The 20,140-nt window shown below is 34.3% G+C and overlaps 1 protein-coding gene across 2 annotated transcripts in view; it reads right to left on the bottom strand.

Moving 5' to 3' along the window:
- The window catches only part of LOC100883817 (defective proboscis extension response 20), a 405,987-nt gene that overhangs the window by 321,924 nt on the left and 63,923 nt on the right, over window positions 1-20,140 (bottom strand). The gene's annotated exons all lie outside the window — the stretch shown is intronic.

Genomic DNA, 20,140 nt, shown 5'->3' with positions numbered 1-20,140 from the left:
CTTTCGATGCAAACGCACATGTCTGTCATATCATTGTTCACAAACACGTGTCTATCACCGACGACACCGAACAATTTTATACTAGAACAATCCTTCCCAACTTGTTCCTGTTCGCAGAAATTCGGTGACTCCGTCGCGAGCTCCATTTTGAACGAATTGCTGGTGCTTTTATTGCAACATTCTATTTGGCGCTGTCGCGAGATGGACGCCGGCATAGCTCGTTTCCGGGAAAGTGTCGCTGCCTCTCTGTTCCCAAATACGGGTTCACATAACGCCTACTGTGTTTTTTTGCGGGACTGATTCGGCGAGCACCCAGGGAGAGAACGGGAACATGGTAAGTGGACATCGAGGATGATGTTGACCTCCGCTACCGCTGTCAACCGCATGAAGCTGCAGCTTGTGTGACTCGTTCCGAACGTTACAATATCTGCGCGTTGAAACGTTTTCCAACCGATCCCTCTGTCTTCGTCTATTTCTCTGTTTCACCCGCTTTTCAGCAAGCTGTCAACGCTGATGGATGCTCGCTTCGTTTCTGCTTCGCAATATGCGTGATGCGCCGAAGATTGCCCTTTGAACTCCCGAGTGCTGCGGGATTTCGGATGGACTTTGTGATTGATTTTACCCGTAGTCCTGCTATTTGCCTCTTCGCGCTGATTGCAAAACTGTTCTGACTTGATAATGGGATTCGTGATTACGTCGGGTAAATATTGCTTTTGATCTGCACGGATATCGATGTTCCCGGAAAAATTTATTCGGGTCGGATATTGGCTGGTGGGATGTCGATGCTTATGGACGCATTTATTGTACGGATTATATGTTGTGTATTATTGTTTGTCATTCTTTGTTGTACATGTATTATATATTGGATATTGTTTTTAAACGTATTATTATTAAATGTATATAGAAATCTCTTCTTATACGAAAGTGATAGTTGAGAGAAAGTTAAACGTGATGCAAGTTTAACAGATAAAATGGCTGCAAAGATTGTTGAGCGTTTTAAGAAGTCTCAAGAGAAATACAAAGTTTAATTTTTTTTGCAAACTAGCAAGATTTGATAGTCTGATGATGACATCATTGTAAACATGTGTTGATGTATAAATTGTTGTAGAACGTAGAAGATTGCTTAATATGCGCTGCTGCGCGCGCATATGGCACAAGAAGATGGCGCAGCTGGCGCTTATATTTTGAATCTTTCAAGAATATTTGAAACAAATGTGACCATTGAATAATTTATGAAAGAAAATTATAGTAGGGGAAATTTTACTTTCTAAGCTTGAAATATTAAGAGAAAATATAGCAGTAGTATAGCCATGGTCAGTGATTGGCTAAGTTTGAAGACAGCATGTCTTACAAAGTGTTGAACAGTTTCAAGGTCTTTGATTTGATATTTAAAGTACGAAACAATAATTTGATATTTAAAGTGTGAAATAATATCCTGATATCTAAAATGCCAATTTATGTAATTCAAAAAGTGTCAACATACTTAAAATTAGAATAAAATTTGATTAAAAAACCTTAAAACATTATAGTTAAAAGTATTTCATTAATTATTGAATAACAATATCATTGATATATTAATTTTATTTTACTGACTACTTTTAACAAAACATTCATTAACAAGTATAACTACAAAATAACATAAATCTCCTATAAAATTAAGAGACTGCAAACATTTTGTAATAATCTTTTAAAGTCATCAATTTAAAAGAACATATTTAATAATAAATTACGAAATACATATCTCTTTTTTAAAGTCGTATTTCATTAAAAAAAAATATTAGTAAAATTACAAATTTAACGTCGCAAATTACAAAATAGAAAAAGGATTACTGAATGACAAGATAAAAAACGAGAACGTGTCACCAGACTGTTAATAATCAGTGTTTTAACACAGTTCTGTCACGTGTTCCGTTTCTGAAACTCTGTGAATTTTTCGTTCAGATCAATCGATGTTTTCATGATTAATAGATAAGGTACAGTTGAACAATTTGTCTTACTATTAATTCGTAATCTGTTACCGTGTTTTCAATGTTTTTAAAAATGCATGTCGATATACACGGTGCAGTGATGAATTTTTAATTTTCACTGCAGTTCTTTTTATACCACTTTTATTTTGCATTGCAAATATTTTTATTCCGGTGAAAATGTTGCGAAAATGTTATAGTTGAGATGGATCAAAGTCGAAATAATATTGCAGTAAAATTTAATTTATAGAAATTTATAATTCTGTGATGATTTTGAAGATGTGATATCTGAATATTTTGGCGACTTTTTAAATTATTATTTTAAATAATATATTGTAATATACATATGTGTATTCTACATATAATGTAGTATAATATATGCTCTCTAACATACTATATTCCAATATTTCGTTTAATATAAATCAGTAACAGAATTACGAGTAAATTGTACACTTAATGTACTCGTACTCGAGGAAAAATGTTTCTTCAAGATGGCGGAAATATCATACAATTTTTCCTTTGATAAATTTACTTATATTTTACTTATTATTATAAGTATATTACTTTCCTAGTGATATTACTTATTAGAATGCATTCTTAACATTACAAATATTACAAGGGTTATAATAAAAACGAGGTCCATGGTGTTGTTACATTTTTCACAGCTTTCCTATAAATTCAAAAATGACTATTTTTATTAAAATGAATATATTTTTCGTTTCTCAGGATCCCCTGAAAATCCTATTTTTAACATCGTTTTTTCTCTCCGTGTTACCCTCCCTGAAGATGAATCGCATCGTTGATGTAAAACAAGCCTTTCAGCCTTTCCATGGAATGAAATATATATCTCGTAGGCGACCAGCTAATTTTTCCTCTGTCACCGAGGTAATTTCCACGAGAGCCACGCGAGGTTGTACAATTTTCTATTCGTTCCGGGGCCGATCACTCCGGGAAATAAAATTTTTAACGTAGATCTACCGATTCGCCGTGTTGAAGTTATTACGTTTAATATCGTTAGCGTGATGACCAGCGGAACTCAGCATCGTACATTCAAAATTAAGCGTTCAATTCCGACGAAAGCATTTCGAGAAAAAAATTTACTGTGGCGACACTCTAATCGCTTGACGAAAATTAGGACTAAAATTGGGAGACGTTTTTGATAGATTACGATGTATCGCAGTTGCGTGTTTAACGAAGGATAAACGAGAACGAAACTGGTGTATATGGCGAAAAAATATTAGTTCAAAATTTCTTTCTTTGTCTGTTTTAACATTACAACAATAATTAAATCTCTACCTGACGCACTTGCTCACAAACTCGTAAGTTAAGGGATTAAAGTAAGTGACTTTAGAGATATTTAATTGTACTAATTGTAATTGTTGTGTTTAAACATGGCGCACGTTAGTGAGACTTGATGTCATCAGCTAAGGGGTTAATTCTATAAAATGAACTTGTGACAAGTATATGAAGGTAATGTGGAATGTTCAACTAGCAACTACGACTTAGTAATTAATACTACTAAACGTATATTATTTGTGTAACTGAATTGTCTAAATAGTATGTATACGTGTTGGGTTTGAAGTATTGCTGGAATATGTGGTCGTTGAAAGAGGTTATGTTGAACAAAGTGTGGAATTTTATATTGAATTAGTATGAAGTCTTATAAAATAAAATAATATATAACATTATAAAGTATTATTACATATTATAAGATATTGTACAATATTATAAACTATTATAATATATCGTATCACATTATAAATTGTACTACACTGTACACTACATAACATTATAAAATATGACAAAATATAAAATGCCACAAACTAATTTTACATTTTGTCCAATTTTATACTGAAGAACTAGCTTCCTAATTATAAGTATCGGAAAGTATTAAAAAGTCTCTGCATATGGATTATAAGTTTTGCTAACAGTACTGAATTTATACATTTGTTGAGTATTGAGCACCTTCTTCAAATGATAAAGCTTGAAAATATTTTTTCCACTTGTGTTTTTGTATTTATAAATACAATTACTTTGATTACATTCTTGAAACATTTCATTGCATGTTTTTTTAAAGAGTTTGTCTTCTTAAAAAGAATGTAATGACATATTTTAGAAATGAAATAAAGATATTACAATATTTAAATGGAAAATCGTATTGTGAGGAAAGGTATGGTTAGTATAATTTAATAAAGGGTTTCATGAAATGGTTCGTTAGGTGCAATATTTTAACCATGTGTTACGAGATACAGGCATGTAACAGAATTGGATTTTTTATCGATTTCTCAGGTGCAACTATAAAAAGGTTATGTAGGACAGGTATATCCCGCTGGTCACGAAGAGGTTAAAAAGTAACTGGGGAGCTCTGTAATCAGTTTTCTGTTAACATTTATGAAAGGAGAAATGATTATAGCACTTCATACAGTCAATAGTACAGTAACATATTGCATATTACAGTTTAACATATTAAATAAATACAAAATACTAAACAAATAACATATTAAATAATTAAATTAATACCAAATAAATACAATTGAATACACTCAACAAATACTTTTAATAAATGAAGTAAATACAGTTCAGAATATTTAAGTTACTGCGTACAAGTCAGCAAGCAGTTGTTTAGATGGGAACTTGAGAAATTCTTCGGTGAATGTAGAGGAAAATTCCTCGTGTAGGATTACTTAAGAAAATGTCTACGTGAATTCCGAAAGTGCTTTAGTGTAGAAAATTGTGCCTTTGTAGATTTTTACTTGTTTGTTACTGTTCTATGTATGTGGAGGAGGGACTATTTAATATTCTTTATTAAGAAAATTTATTTATGTTAGACTGTATTTATTTGGGTCATTAGAAGTATTTAGTCTACTGAATTGTACTTGTTTAATTTTGCAGGAATTGTTTGTTTAATATGCTGAATTGGATCTGTTTAATTTACTACAAGAATTTATTAATACCATCTATCTTCCGTGGACTGAAAATGAAGAATATTCTGCGGTTTAGCCGCCGTAACACGCTCCCATCCGCTCGTACTCACCAACAGACATAATAAGCACAACAAATTATGCACACAAGCACATCCTTACACGACTCACGTCGCAGCCTTCGGAACACTTCCGCCTACATCGCCGTTGGGAACAATTCCTACTTTTGCTCCTAAAAGGAAGCAGCTAATCGCTCCTACAGGATACTCGGATGCGTTCATTTCCGATCAGTTTCCGCGATCTGAAGGATAGAGGCGACATAATCGAACGGTGGAAACCGTATTTCCTTGCATGCTCTGTAGTTCTCTATCGATTATGTGTCCCTCCTGTCGATTATTTGTTTCGAGGTACGATCGGGTGTTAGAAGTGTACCTGGGGAAGGTTGTTTTGAATAGAGCTAATGGAGCGAAGAGTATTGTGTCTTTGAGTTTGGGAGATTGTGTGTACGAAGTGGAAAGGTTTTAGTTTGTGGATTTGGGGGTTTATGGATTTGTAGATTTCTGAGTTTGTGGATTTTAGGGATGTAGGTTAGTGAATTTGCGAATTTGGGAATTTGGGGGTTCGTGGATTTGGAGACTTGGAGATTTGTGGATTTAGGGTATTGTGGATTTGGTTGTTTATGAATTTGGGGTTTTGTGGATTTAGAGATTTGGAGGTTTTTGGATTTGTGAATTTGGGGATTTGGAGACTTGTGAACTTATAGACTTGTGGATTTAGGGATCAGTGGATTTGTGGATCAGTGGATTTGTGGATCAGTGGATTTGTGGATCAGTGGATTTGTGGATCAGTGGATTTGTGGATCAGTGGATTTGTGGATCAGTGGATTTGTGGATCAGTGGATTTGTGGATCAGTGGATTTGTGGATCAGTGGATTTGTGGATCAGTAGATTTGTGAATCAGTGAATTTGTGCATCAGTGGAATTGTGGATCAGTAGATTTGTGAATCAGTGAATTTGTGGATCAGTAGATTTGTGAATCTGTGAATTTGTGCATCAGTGGAATTGTGGATCAGTAGATTTGTGAATCAGTGAATTTGTGCATCAGTGGAATTGTGGATCAGTGGATTTGTGGAAATGGGGATCTGTGGAATTGTGGATCAGTAGATTTGTGAATCAGTGAATTTGTGCATCAGTGGAATTGTGGATCAGTGGATTTGTGGAAATGGGGATCTGTGGAATTGGGGATCAGTGGATTTGTCGATAAGTGGATTTCTGGATCAGTGGATTTCTAGTTTTCGGTATTTGTAGATATGTGGATTTGTAGATTTCTGGTTTTGCAGATTTGTGGATCAGTGAATTTGTGGATTTGAAGATTTCTCGTTTTCGGTATTTGTAGATATGTGGTTTTGCAGATTTGTAGATTCCAAGATTTCCAAATTTTCAGATTTTTTTATTCGTAGATTTCCAAATTTCCAAGTTTCTAGATTTCCAGAATTCTAAATTTCTAAATTCCCAAATTTCTCAATTCTCAAATTCCCAAAATCCTCAAGCTCCAAACATCCAAAAACCAAAAATCCCGAAATATCGAGCTTCAAAAATACCAAAATCCCTCCAAGAAACGTACAATGACCACTTTCCAGCATATGTATAAACTAATCTCTACGTAAATGAACTAACGACCCCAAAAAACATACCCAAACCAAAATTAAAGGATCGTACTCTTTCTTACTCGCCTAAGTCACAGAATGAAATCATACAAATTACCGTATCTCGATAACAATCGTGAAATGGATACACATATACTTCAGTTTGCGTGACAAGCTAACCTCCGCGCCTCACAAAAATTGCACGCCACCATTTTGGCCAGCACACAAGATTGCTACGTGCTCCCTTAAATTCAATGCCACCTGAGATGAATTTGTAAGCTCGTAAAAAATTCGTACGTCAAGGAAAACGGAAACAGGAAGAAGCATTACAGGATCTTTCTTTAGAAGTGTATTTACTTTAGAGTAGATAGTTATATCTTTCTACGTAAGAAAAATGGCGGAGTTACTGTACTTAAAGCAGACATGTTTACACGCGTTTTGCAATTTAAATCTGTAATTTAATTTTTGAGACTTGGTAGATATATTAGTTACAATTATTTGTGTTCACATTTTTATTTTTGTTTCAATATGAAAGTTTATTGAGGATAATTTTTATAGGGTTTTATGGTAGCTGCTTTGAGATGTTTCGGTTGGTCATTTATTCTATTATTTTGACACGAATTTTCTTTTATTACCAATTCTCATGGACTATAGTTAATTATAATTTCTGGTATTTCTACATAGTTCACATTAGACATACATATGTTGTACATATACACATTTTGCGAATGGCAAAAATAAATAGAAATTAAATGATTTCATATTAAATGAATTAAATTACTTTCGTTGAACAGAAATTTTACAGATCAAGAAGCAACATTACTATTACCGAGCAAAATTACTATATCGATACTATTTCGACAATGCAATTACCAATAGAAAATCGCAGAATATAATGGTTATTCCTCACAAAGGAACTCAATAAAGTTTCATTGTACAGCTTGCAGTAACATTTTTCTACCTTCAGTTTCATTATTAATTTCATAAAGCAATGCGTTAACTAACTTGAAAGTGGAAATCTAAATTCCCAGAATAATACAGCTATTTGAGAACCGTGTTTCACCTACCATACGTACATTCGAGCTTCAACAGATTTCTTTTTCCAATTACGCTACCTTTGTACGTTCTTTGCTTTGAGCTTAACTAAGTACTTTCAATAAGCTTGTACCGTGTCTTACGGAATATTACAAGCAATGCATTTAACACCGGAGAGTCTCTATTGTTCAGTCTGATAACACATTCCTAACCAGAAAATAACAGTAATAATTCTTCCTGACATTTCATTTTATATTCTAGATTGAAATATCATTTTTCAACGCTCTTATTATAACATTTTATTATTTTTTGATGATGAGGGTTTCTTTTGCGAAATGACAATTTTAGATGTAGTATTTTCTCAATTCTTTTGAACTGGGTTGTTGGTGAAAAAAGATCATTTGGGATCATCATATGTGGTTCTTGGATTTTCTTAATAATTCAAATAAATGGATAAATTGGTTGAATATATGTAATCAATATATACATTGAATTTAGTAAAACATATTTGTCTCATACTTCGTATTATTGCAATATTTCATGGAGAATTTGTTGACCCATTTTGTACATATTTGATCAGTAAAATTAAGAAGTGTTAATATAAAATTTAATATGTTTTCAATATAGCGCAGAAGATGTTCATCGTGGCAGTTAGCGCGTCAAAGGTAAAAATTGGGGTTGTCAATAATGGAGTAGGCAGGTACCGCACAAAAGAATCGATGAATGAACAGACGAGTAACCAGTTGAAGGGAACATCGGTCGTTGAGCGATGCTGAACTTCATTACCGGTGTCACCGAAGAATCGACAAGCGTATTACGCGAAAAGCCGTCTCTTTCACGGCAGTCACGCGACGGGTATCAAAGCCACGCCGGCGAAGTAAAATGTCTGACTCATGCATTATTTATTCTCGCGGTACTTAGCCGAAGCATCCCGGTTGCCGTGCGACGAGCGCGTCTGTGTCATCTTCGAAGGGCGAATCGATTCGTAGACATCTCTGATCGTCGAAATCGTTGCCGCCCCCTCGAAGAATCTCGTGGCACCTCTTTTCGGCCCTTCGTCTTATGTCTATTTCCATGACAATGAAATACCAGAACGTCTCGACTGGAATCTCGATGAAATATCTCCGGTGGCGTTCGTTCAGCGGGGGTCGAATGACAATGGCGGAACGAGGTTATCCTGCAGGAACGGAAGTGGATTCAACCATCGACGTGAATCGAGACATCCTGCGAGTGAGTTTCCAGAAAATATGGCTGTAGGTGAATCGACCACCATCGGATCTCACCTGTTCCGAGCTTGATGGATGGAGAGGACAGGAACGAGGTGGAACGACGAGATCAGAACAGGTGAGAGAAGAGTGGAATCGGAAGAGGAAACGGGAGTATGGGATTGGATACCGGCCAGACGGTTTATCGATGATCTTCTTAGTTTTCGGATGGCCGCAAAGTGCTGCTGTTTGGGACAGTTGAATTTCCTTTACGGGATTGAAACAAGGAATCCGGGGAATTGATGGCAACGGCTAACTGGATATCTTGTGTTTATTGCTAGTGTTTTGGACGTGGGGACAGAGAAAAAGTGGGAGTCACTATGTTATTTGCAATGTCGTAAATGAAATGAGAATGTATTTCGTGCTTGTGCTATAAATATGTGATCCATTTTCTTAAGCTGAGGAATACTGTTCACTGTTTAGTACTCATTAATCCTTATCCACTGTTTATTAGTTACTATTCAATATTCACTAGCTATTGTTCACTATTCACCACTTGTTATTCACTGTTTAATATTTACTACTTATTACTCAATTTTTACTATTTACTGTTCTTTTCTTCACTAATCGGTATTCAATATTTATTGGTCAGTAGTCACTGCTCACTATTCACCACTCACTCCTTACTACTCGTTTTTCAGTACTTACTACTCATTATACACTTTTCGCTGTTTACTGTTCACTTTCTCACTACTCAGTATTCAATGTTTATTGCTCACTATTCACTACTCACGATTTACTACTCACTACTCACTATTCACTACTCACTACTGACTATTCACTACTGGCTACTCATTAATGACTACCCACGATTTACTACTCCTTACTGCTTACTACTAACTACTCACTATTCACTACTCATTACCGACTATTCACTACTGGCTACTCATTACTGATTACCCACGATTTACTACTCCTTGCTGCTCACTACTCACTACTCACTATTCACTACTCACTAGTGACTATTCACTACTGGCTACTCATTAATGACTACCCACCATTTACTACTCCTTACTGCTTACTACTCACTACTCACTACTGACTACTGACTACTCACTACTCACTACTCACTACTGACTACTGACTACTCACTACTCACTACTGACTACTCATTAATGACTACCCACCATTTACTACTCCTTACTGCTTACTACTCACTACTCACTACTCACTACTCACTACTCACTACTCACTACTCACTACTCACTACTCACTACTCACTACTCACTACTCACTACTCACTACTCACTACTCACTACTCACTACTCACTACTCACTACTCACTACTCACTACTCACTACTCACTACTCACTACTAACTACTCACTATTGACTACTCATTAATGATTACTCACCACTGACTACTCACTACTCACTGTGCACCACATACTATTCACTACTCATTATGCACCATATACTACTCGCAAACTTACCAATTCACTAATACAGTATTTCACTAGTTCAGTAGCCCATTATTTCACTAATTCACTAATTCATTAATTCACTATCCATTAATACACAGTTATGGTTATTGTACCAAAGCTTGCTCTTAATCGCTATGCATTACGTTGACTGTACTTGTAATCGTAATCTTCTTCCTCATCAAACACACCAGAAATAGTTTCAAAACTAGTCTAATAGAATTTCCAACTATTTACTCAAAGACTTTTCCTTTTATAAAACACCAAATGCCTTATAATTCTTGTGAAGATAACACAAATTCTTTTTTCATAAAACACCAAATGTGTTATATTTTTAATGAAGGTACAACAGATTCTCTTTTCATAAAAGACCAAATGTGTTGTAATTTTGATGAAGGTAAAAGAGATTCTCTTTTCATAAAGCAAATGAGTTACATTTTTTTTTGAAGATAAAGCAGATTCTCTTTTCATAAAACACCAAATGTGTTGTATTTTTTGTTTAAGCTAAAACAGCTTCTTTCTTCATGAAACACCAAATATATTATATTTTTTATGAAAATAAAATCTGCGCTTATACCAAACTATACGAAACTCATTAACCTTATATCAACCTCGTTAACTCTATACCAAGCTCATTAACCTAATATCAAACTCATTCGCCCTACACAAAACCTAATAACCTTTACAGTAAACCTACCGGCGTATAATCCACACTTGCTTTAAAATTAAAAATGAAATTAAAAAACGATGAAACATAAATACACCCCAACTCTTTATTTGTAGATTAACACAAATCTGAAAGAAATGAACTTAACAAATTTTGTAATTTAAAATAAAAACACTCATAAAAAGATAATTTGACTGCTTTAGTGTTAAAACTAGTGGTAACCTAACCTCCAAAAAATACGACAATGCGAATACTAAAATGGCGTCGTATCTGAAGTTCGAAAGTTTGAAGCAGAATCGCATAAAGCGAAGCACCGTATTTGTAACTCAAGTCAGATCGTATTCTCAGTAATTCTAACGGTTATACGACACTATTGAAATGTTTCCTGATCATTATAGCGTTTCATGGTTGTGACAGTGACCCGTCGAAACTTCAGCAACGTGCGCCATTGAATTACTCGTTTACTGTACAGAGAACAATCAGGGGAAAACTAATCGGGCACACTCCCAGTGTACCAGCAGGGATGATGTTCTAATTGCCGTTATCTATTTTGCTAGCGTGGCGACACGCTACCAGGCAATTTGTATTCCAGACTGTTAACAGAGCTGCGAAGAGGACGTGAGAAGAGGTCGAGAGGATCCATTGATTTAGAGAGATAAGGAGGGAAGGTGAGCGAAGGAAAACCGTGATAAAAGGAAACGAGGCACCGCTGAATAAACTAATTATGCCGTTACGGTTAAAGGTTAATGAATTACTATTTTAGTATAATCAAAACCACGATAACGTCTCTTCTCTTGACAAAATCTTAAAGCAAATAGAGAATCTACTGGTAGATTCCACTGGTAGACGTTCTACGTATTTTAAGGTGCAAGAAAATATTTTACTTCATTTTCTGAATTTAAGAAAATAATACTTAAACTGTTTTACTGTGAATCTTAAAAAAAATTCATACGCAGAATTGTAACATAATTTAAAGATATGTGCAATAAATGTATCGAATCTAATTTTGAAATTATATCATTTGAAATTGAGGTGTCACATATGGCAGATTTTGACGAGGTGTTTAATTTGTGCACGGAATTAGTGTGACATGATTTAAAGATACAGGAAATTTATAAGTATTATATTAAATTTTGACATTATGTCACTGCTATTTGAAATTGATATGTCATATATGGCTGATTTTGACAGGGTATTTAATTTATGTGCAAAATTATTGTAACACGATTTAAAGGTGTAGATATTATTTTACGATGTAGGTATTAAATTTTTACATCGAATTGTTTTAATTTGAAGCAGGGAAAATATTACACATGGCTGGACTTCAAAAGGTAATTAATTTGTTTAGCGAAACGTATATGCACAAATTTTACGATATACATTTTCAATTAAATTTGCAAATTGAACCATTTTTATTTGAAATTGATATGTCATCGTGACCTCGAAAAGGTAACTAATTGATGTATCGAGTAATTGTAACGTGACCTAAATTAACACATACAAATTTTTCATCACGCATGTTGAATTAAAAGAAATGTACTGTAATGAACAAAATTTTGACAATAAAAACGTTCAAACATTTTGTAATTGCAATTAAAACATTTTGAAATTCTTCGTAATTTAAAAAATTTTGAAATGTATTCTACTATACAAAATGTTGAGATATGTCTTAATTGAACAAAATTTTAAATTCATCCTAATTTAAATAATTTTAAAACGTATCTTCATGAAAAAAATTTTGAAATATATCCTAATTTAAAAATATGCTGAAATGTCTCATAATTGTACAAATTTTGAAATGTACTCAAATTTAAATAATTTTCAAATGTATCTTCATTAAAAAAATTTTCAAATGTATCCTAATACAAAAAATGTTGAAATTTGACTTACTTAAAAAAATTTTCAAATGTATCCTAATATAAACAATTTTTAAGTGTATCTAATTAACAAAATTTTCAAATGTATCCTAAGTTAAATAATTTTGAAATGTATTCTAATTTGAAAAGATTTGAAATGTACTCTTAAAATATTTTGAAGATGTTCCTAATTTTAAAGATTTTGAGAGTTATTTTAACTTCGAATATGCCATAAGTATTCTGGTGCATTTACGTGTTCAAATAAAATGACCGTTCCATATTTCGAAGTCGGTTATTCGATATGCGGGCCATGGTATTAACAGAGTTGCAAGTTTCACTACGTTTTCAGAGGTCAAATGTGACAAGCAAAACGCGAGTATTTTAAGGTTCAATATGGAACGGATAGTTGACGAAGTAAGCATACTTGGAAACAGCTATGTGACTCAGAGATGTACACTCGGGTGCAGCGCTCACTTTCGTTAAATGAGGACACATATAAACTTCAAAACTTGTAAATCTCCAATTTCTTGAAGATAGTTGTATTCTCTTTAAATTGTTATAATCTCAAATTTATATATTTTACTATGCGTTAGGAACTTTTATGGATGCTAATTTTCTAGCTTTTAAATTTCAGTATCTTCAAATTTCTTCCTACATTTCATAAAATTCTAATTCAACTTTCCAACTTACCATCTACGAATTTCGAAATTTTGAATCCTTAAATTTCTTGGTTCACACGTTCTCAAATTTGGAATTATTAAATTTCTAAACTCTCAAATTCCGAAATTATCAAGTTCTTAAATTTCTATGTTCCCAACCTTCAAAATTTCAAGGCTTCAGAATTCCAAGATTCCAAGATTCCAAAATTCCAAGATTCCAAGATTCCAAGATTCCAAGATTCCAAGATTCCCAGATTCCAAAATTTCAAAATTCCAAGATTCCAAGATTCCAAGATTCCAAGATTCCAAGGTTCTAAAATTCCAAGATTCCAAGATTCCAAGATTCCAAGGTTCTAAAATTCCAAGATTCCAAGATTCCAAGATTCCAAGATTCCAAGATTCTAAAATTCCAAGATTCCAAGATTCCAAGATTCCAAGATTCCAAGATTCCAAGATTCCAAGATTCCAAAATTCCAAGATTCTGAAATTCCAAGATTCCAAGATTCCAAGATTCCAAGATTCCAAGATTCCAAGATTCCAAGATTCCAAGATTCCAAGATTCCAAGATTCCAAGATTCCAAGATTCCAAGATTCCAAGGTTCCAAAATTCCAAGGTTCCAAGATTCAAAAATTCCAAGATTCCAAGATTCCAAAATTTCAAGATTTCAAGATTCCAAGATTCCAAGATTCCAAGATTCCAAAATTCCAAGATTGCAAAATTGCAAAATTGCAAAATTCCTAAATTCTTAATTTCCTGTATTCCTATGTCCCTATATCCCTATATCCCTATATCCCTATATTCCTATATCCCTATATCCCTATATCCCTAAATTCTCATGTCTCTGGATCCCTAAATCCCTATATTCCTATATCCCTATATCCCTATATCCCTATATCCCTATATCCCTATATCCCTATATCCCTAAATTCTCATGTCTCTGGATCCCTAAATCCCTAAATTTCCATCTCCCTACATTTCTAAATCCTTCCACACCCCCAAATTCTCCCCCATTCTCCCAATTTCCAAATTTCAGCAAAATATCTTCAAAACTAATTGCATAAAAAATTCATTCTTCTTTCCATGTCTATCATCACCATTTCACCATCACATTCTTCCCACGATAGTCAGATTTGCACTCGACTGTACGAAACCAATCAGGTTCTCGATGGGGACCAATCGAAGTGCAGTTCGGTACAGCGTCCTCGAGTTTCACGCTTTGGCATACAAACTTCTGCTGGAGATCTCGTCGCTTCTCTCAGTTCTATTGATAGCTTTGATTTCGAGGTCGGTAACTAACTGGTAAATGTACGCAGAAACTTTCGTGCTGTCCCCGCCTTGTCGAATTCTCAATTCCAAATGTGCAACCCTTTCAGTTGCACCGGCGAAGGCTGTTTCCGGGGAATCAAACGCGATAGTCACAAAATTTCGATAATAGGAGACATTTCGCCGCGTCAATTTTGGTTCTGTCAGTTAAGCGGTGGATTTTATATAGTTATGATTGACGTTTCTGAAAATTGCCGTTAAGAAATGTAAATTGTACATTCAAGCTTTAACTGTTAGAAAGGGTATAACTGGATGAAAGGATTAAGAGTATCTTTAGACAAAATTAATCAATGATATTGTATTACATATTTAACAAAAGCAATCGATTTTTAATAAGAGAATGTTTCATGATATAAATAGTTTATAACCAAGCAAAGGAACAGAGATATTTCTATACAGAGATTTTTATCTTGAGCCCAGTTTTTTGTTCAGTATCAATTTTCAAGAGTTCAGATCTTCCTCGTGCAATCAGAAATAAAGAAACGTTCTATAAAATTTAGTTCACTATATAAAGAATTATTTCATACACTCATTTACAATAAATGAACATATCAGTTAATAGACCGTTCAAAGGAAATCTTTTTTGGCAAGTATTAAACAGCTACCTTATTTTGAAGCATAGTTACACGACATAGTTAAACTAGTTTATAATTAAACTACATATAAACGCAATTTATAGTTTAAGCTTGATATCTTTTCTTGAGTCATATGGAAAATTTTATAAAATATCACTGTCTCATAGTACGTATATTACAATGTTGATTGATTCTCAAAATTATGTGATTTGCCGACATTGCATTACTTCTCCTGTTTTTGAGGTTATGCCATGCCTCATGTTGAGGTTTAACGCGCCAAAATGAATTCAGGAATTGTCTTTAGAAATGTTTTAAGAAAATATGAACCATTTTATGAATTTTTCTTATTTATTTCTTTTGCTATAATAAAATTGGTGTAATTAATAAATAATGAAGAATAAAACATTTCACGAACACTTCGATGTTATTGCATCTCGTAAATGCAATTTTTTTCTTCACACGAAAAATCATTTTAACAAGGCTTTCATAAAATTGATGCAATTAATAAATAATAAGTAGTAAAACATATCATAAACGTTTTAATACTGCAGTATCTCATAAATGCAATGTTTTATCTTCACACTGGACCTTATTTCGACAAGGTTTTCATAAAATTCATAAAATTAGTAAACAATGGACAATAAAACATTTCATGAACGCTTCAATATTATTGCATCTCGTAAATGCAATTTTTTTCTTCGCACAAAGAATTCTTTCAACAAGGCTTTCATAAAATTCGAGCAAATAATAAACAATGAGCAACAAAGCATTTCGCGAGTGTTCCCATACTGTCGTATCTGGCAAATGCAATATTTTTCTTCGCACGAAGATCATTTCAGCGAAGTTTTTATAAAATTTCAATCAATAAGTTATAAACAATAAAACATTTCGCTTCGATACTGTTGTACCTCGCAGAAGCAATTTCTGTCTAAAATCATTGAACAAGGTTTCCTCAAAATTGATGCAATGAAATAATAAACAAAAAATTTCACGAACTATGCTATCGCACCTGACAAATGCAATTTTTGTCTAAAATCATTTCAACAGCGTGCAATAAAGCGTGTACGTACATATCGAGTACAAGACAAATACATTTTGTTCATATTTCATTTGTTTCGCACGTAGATAAAACGCGGAGTTACGAAAAACGGCACGGGGCGATAGATTTTCATTTAACGAGGTGTGCTATTGAATTTTCCATAGAACACTGGCTCGCGTAGAATGCATTAATCACATACCGTTACGTACATATTGCAAAAATATTTACCTTCTTTTGTATCGGGATAAAATAGAAAGCGTTAACGAAGCATTTCCGACCTGTATCCATCTCTCTTTTTTCTTCTTTATTATTTTGCAGGGAAATGCTTGTAATAAAATACCGTTTCCGCATTAATTCTGTTCGTCCGACGAACAATGCGCGGCTGATATTTTTGCAAAAAGGCAAACAAACGCGAGCTGCGTGCCACGCTGACGAGAAAACATGATGGCAATTATTCGAAATTCGGCGATCGAACGTTCATCCGAGTGAAACATGGAAATAAAATCTGTTCTGTCTTCGTGAAACTGTTCCATACAACTCAATTTAGAATCGAATAATTAAACATAAAAGATGGAAAAAGAAGAGATCGATGTTTGTGCATTTATAACGTATTGAAATGCGTTTATCGATTACATTCGTATTTTCATCACTTTTATCTATTACCACTGTTTCAGCTTTTGCAGGGAATGTACATGTATAAATGTGTAAAGTATTTAACAGTATATTGCATAATTTCATCTTACAATTTTATAATTTTAGTTTAAAAATCTCACAATTTCATAATTTTGCAATCTATCAGTTTTACCTTAAGATTAAGATATTAACCTTGAGATCTTAAACAACATAATTCTAAAACCTCATAATTTAAGTGAAATAATTTTACACTCTCCTGATGACGGAACTTGATAATTTTGTAATAAAGTTTTGTTCATAACCTCTAACCTAATTCCTCATAGCTCTAATCTAAATTTGCCACTTCTAGCAGTTACAACGTCCAGCCGTGAAAACGATTAAAGCAGTATATCTGCTTTACCAGTTTATTTATGTTACAACGTTCCCGTCCTAATGCCCGTTGTTATTCCCGAGGGACGTAACAAACTAATAACAGCGCAGATACGTTGAAGGCAGAATCAAGTGTCCCCTTTACACAGCAGAATTAATTCTCCCTCGCTCGGTATTCGCTGGAAACTGTGTTTCTCGGTAAACACACAGTGGATGTAGCCTACAATTAACACTCATCGCAATGCGATCGTGACAACAGAGGTACGCACGCGTGCACAGGCGCGAAATTGCCCTGGGGTGTACGATGCGAATTCCTTGTTTTCACCGCAATCACTATAATCCCTTTATAGCTAGCCGGTGCGTGATAATCCCCTCGTAAAAGGTACCGGACGATAAGCAACGTATCACACACACATGGTTGAAAAATTTAGCCGACTTCCCGTGGGACAATGAATGGTATTTGGGGACAGGAACTTGCTGGTACCCGTTGAAAGCTTGCAAACTCTAGCTTCCTTGCATCTTGCGTCAACTCGTGCTTGTCGTTCCTGTGACAAGACAGCACAGGATCCGCAAGCAAGCTTGCATCAAACATTCATTCGACCACCAGCCGGAAACGGAGGCCCACTCGAGCTGAGCAACGTTTACCCAGACAACTATTTCCCTCGTTCGAGATTCGCTTCGATCTTTGAGAGTTTCCGATAGAACCTTGCTAACTTCTCATGGCGTCACGTGACTTCGAATAAGGACCCTCTAATTTTTTCAATGATTTTCTTCTTCGGTATTCTGGGAATCATAGAATTTCAGGATTCATGTGGGTATTCATGCTTTTGCTATTTTTGAGAGTTTCTGAGAGACGTATACACTTTTGCTAACTTCTCTGATGATGTCACATTAATTCAAGTAGGGACCCTCACATTTTTTAACTGATTTCATTTTTCGTTGTTTAGGAGATCATAGAATTTCAGAATTTATGTGGGTATTTATGCTTTTACTATTTTTGAGAGTTTCTGAGAGACGTATACACTTTTGCTAACTTTTCTGATGATGTCACATTAATTCAAATAGGGACCCTCACATTTTTTAACTGATTTCATTTTTCGTTGTTTAGGAGATCATAGAATTTTAGAATTTATGTGGGTATTTATGCTTTTGCTATTTTTGAGAGTTTCTGAGAGACGTATACACTTTTGCTAACTTCTCTGATGACGTTACATGAATTCAAATAGAGATCCTCACATTTTTTTACTGATTTGCTTCTTTGTTATTTTGGAGATCATAGAATTTTTAAATTCATGTTGGTATTCGTGCTTTTGCTATTTTTTAAGGATTCAAGTTTCTCAAATTAAGTTTCTTTAGGAACAATATATTTTTGGGTTTTGTACAGATTGAGGTTCTAGTAAGGTTCAGGTAATAGAGGTACCTGTATATTGAACAATTGAGTGTTTGGTAAATGTGAAGTTGCATTTTGAAATTTGAGAATGTGGATTTATTTCTGCCGAGCAATTTAGTATCAAATTGAATCAAATACTTTTAATACCATCATCAACAGTCCCTTTGTAGCTAACCAACTTTTATTCAAAACAGTATTGCTTGGTATCGATTGAAGTTGAAAAGATAGGCACCTAAAATGTGAACACATCCAGAGTACATCGCTATCGAACTCCCTCAAATTAACAGGATCAAACCCATCGCTATCCCAGTTCACCGTAAACAATAATACCATGCAGCAATGTTATCTTCCACCCAACCCGTAACCTCCGATCACGTATCGAGCCTTCATAGGTCGTCCGATCTATCGCTATTTGCAGTTATCGATGCATTCTGACTGCATTCGCGATTCAGCGATTCGGTATCGCTCTTCTCAGCGATTTATTCGCATCGAACAGCCACGTCGGCATCGGATCAGAAAACATGCAACTAGACCGCGTACGATGAATTCACACGACTGACCCAATCGCCACTTGTTCCCTCCGCTCTATCTGACATGTTCTGCTTCTCTTTTCGGCTTCGTGATACGCGAATCGAGTTAACGATAAGACCACCTGTGCACTCGGGTTATCGCCTCGTACACGTTCAGAACACTTTTATCGAACGGACGCCCGCGTGTCAGACATTCGAAAATCTCGTTTCTATTCGGGACAAGGCATTCCGTCAGCGTTTATGGTTGACGTTATTGAAATGCTTGAAATTGACTCTTCGGATACGAAAATCGGACGTTTGCACGTTCTTCTGCTTTTTTTGCAATTTTTTTAACGTAAATGTTTCGATGCGTAAAGCGAACGGGATTTCTGACGAGTGAGGATTTTGCGGGCTTCGGTGAACATTAACGCGTTTTCGGTTCATTCGGATTGCGGGATATTTTCGTTTGATGTTGTCAGCCATTTTGTGAAACACGTGTTTTTTCTTGTCGAAGAATAATTTTATAAAATGAACAATAATGATGTACTTGTATAAATGATTTTATGAAATGAAGAATAATGATGTATTTGTGATAAATGATTTTATGAAATGAACAATAATGATGTATTTGTATAAATGATTTTATGAAATGAACAATAATGATGTATTTGTATAAATGATTTTATAAAATGAACAATAATAATGTATTTGTATAAATGATTTTATGAAATGAACAATAATGATGTATTTGTGATAAATGATTTTATGAAATGAACAATAATGATGTACTTGTATAAATGATTTTATGAAATGACTAATAATGATATATGTGTGATATTAATTTTGGGAAATGAATAAGAATGATGTAT

This window comes from Megachile rotundata, chromosome 2 (assembly GCF_050947335.1).
Source record: "Megachile rotundata isolate GNS110a chromosome 2, iyMegRotu1, whole genome shotgun sequence".
NCBI classification, from domain to species: domain Eukaryota; kingdom Metazoa; phylum Arthropoda; class Insecta; order Hymenoptera; family Megachilidae; genus Megachile; species Megachile rotundata.
This window is presented reverse-complemented; position numbering and strand designations above follow the sequence as displayed.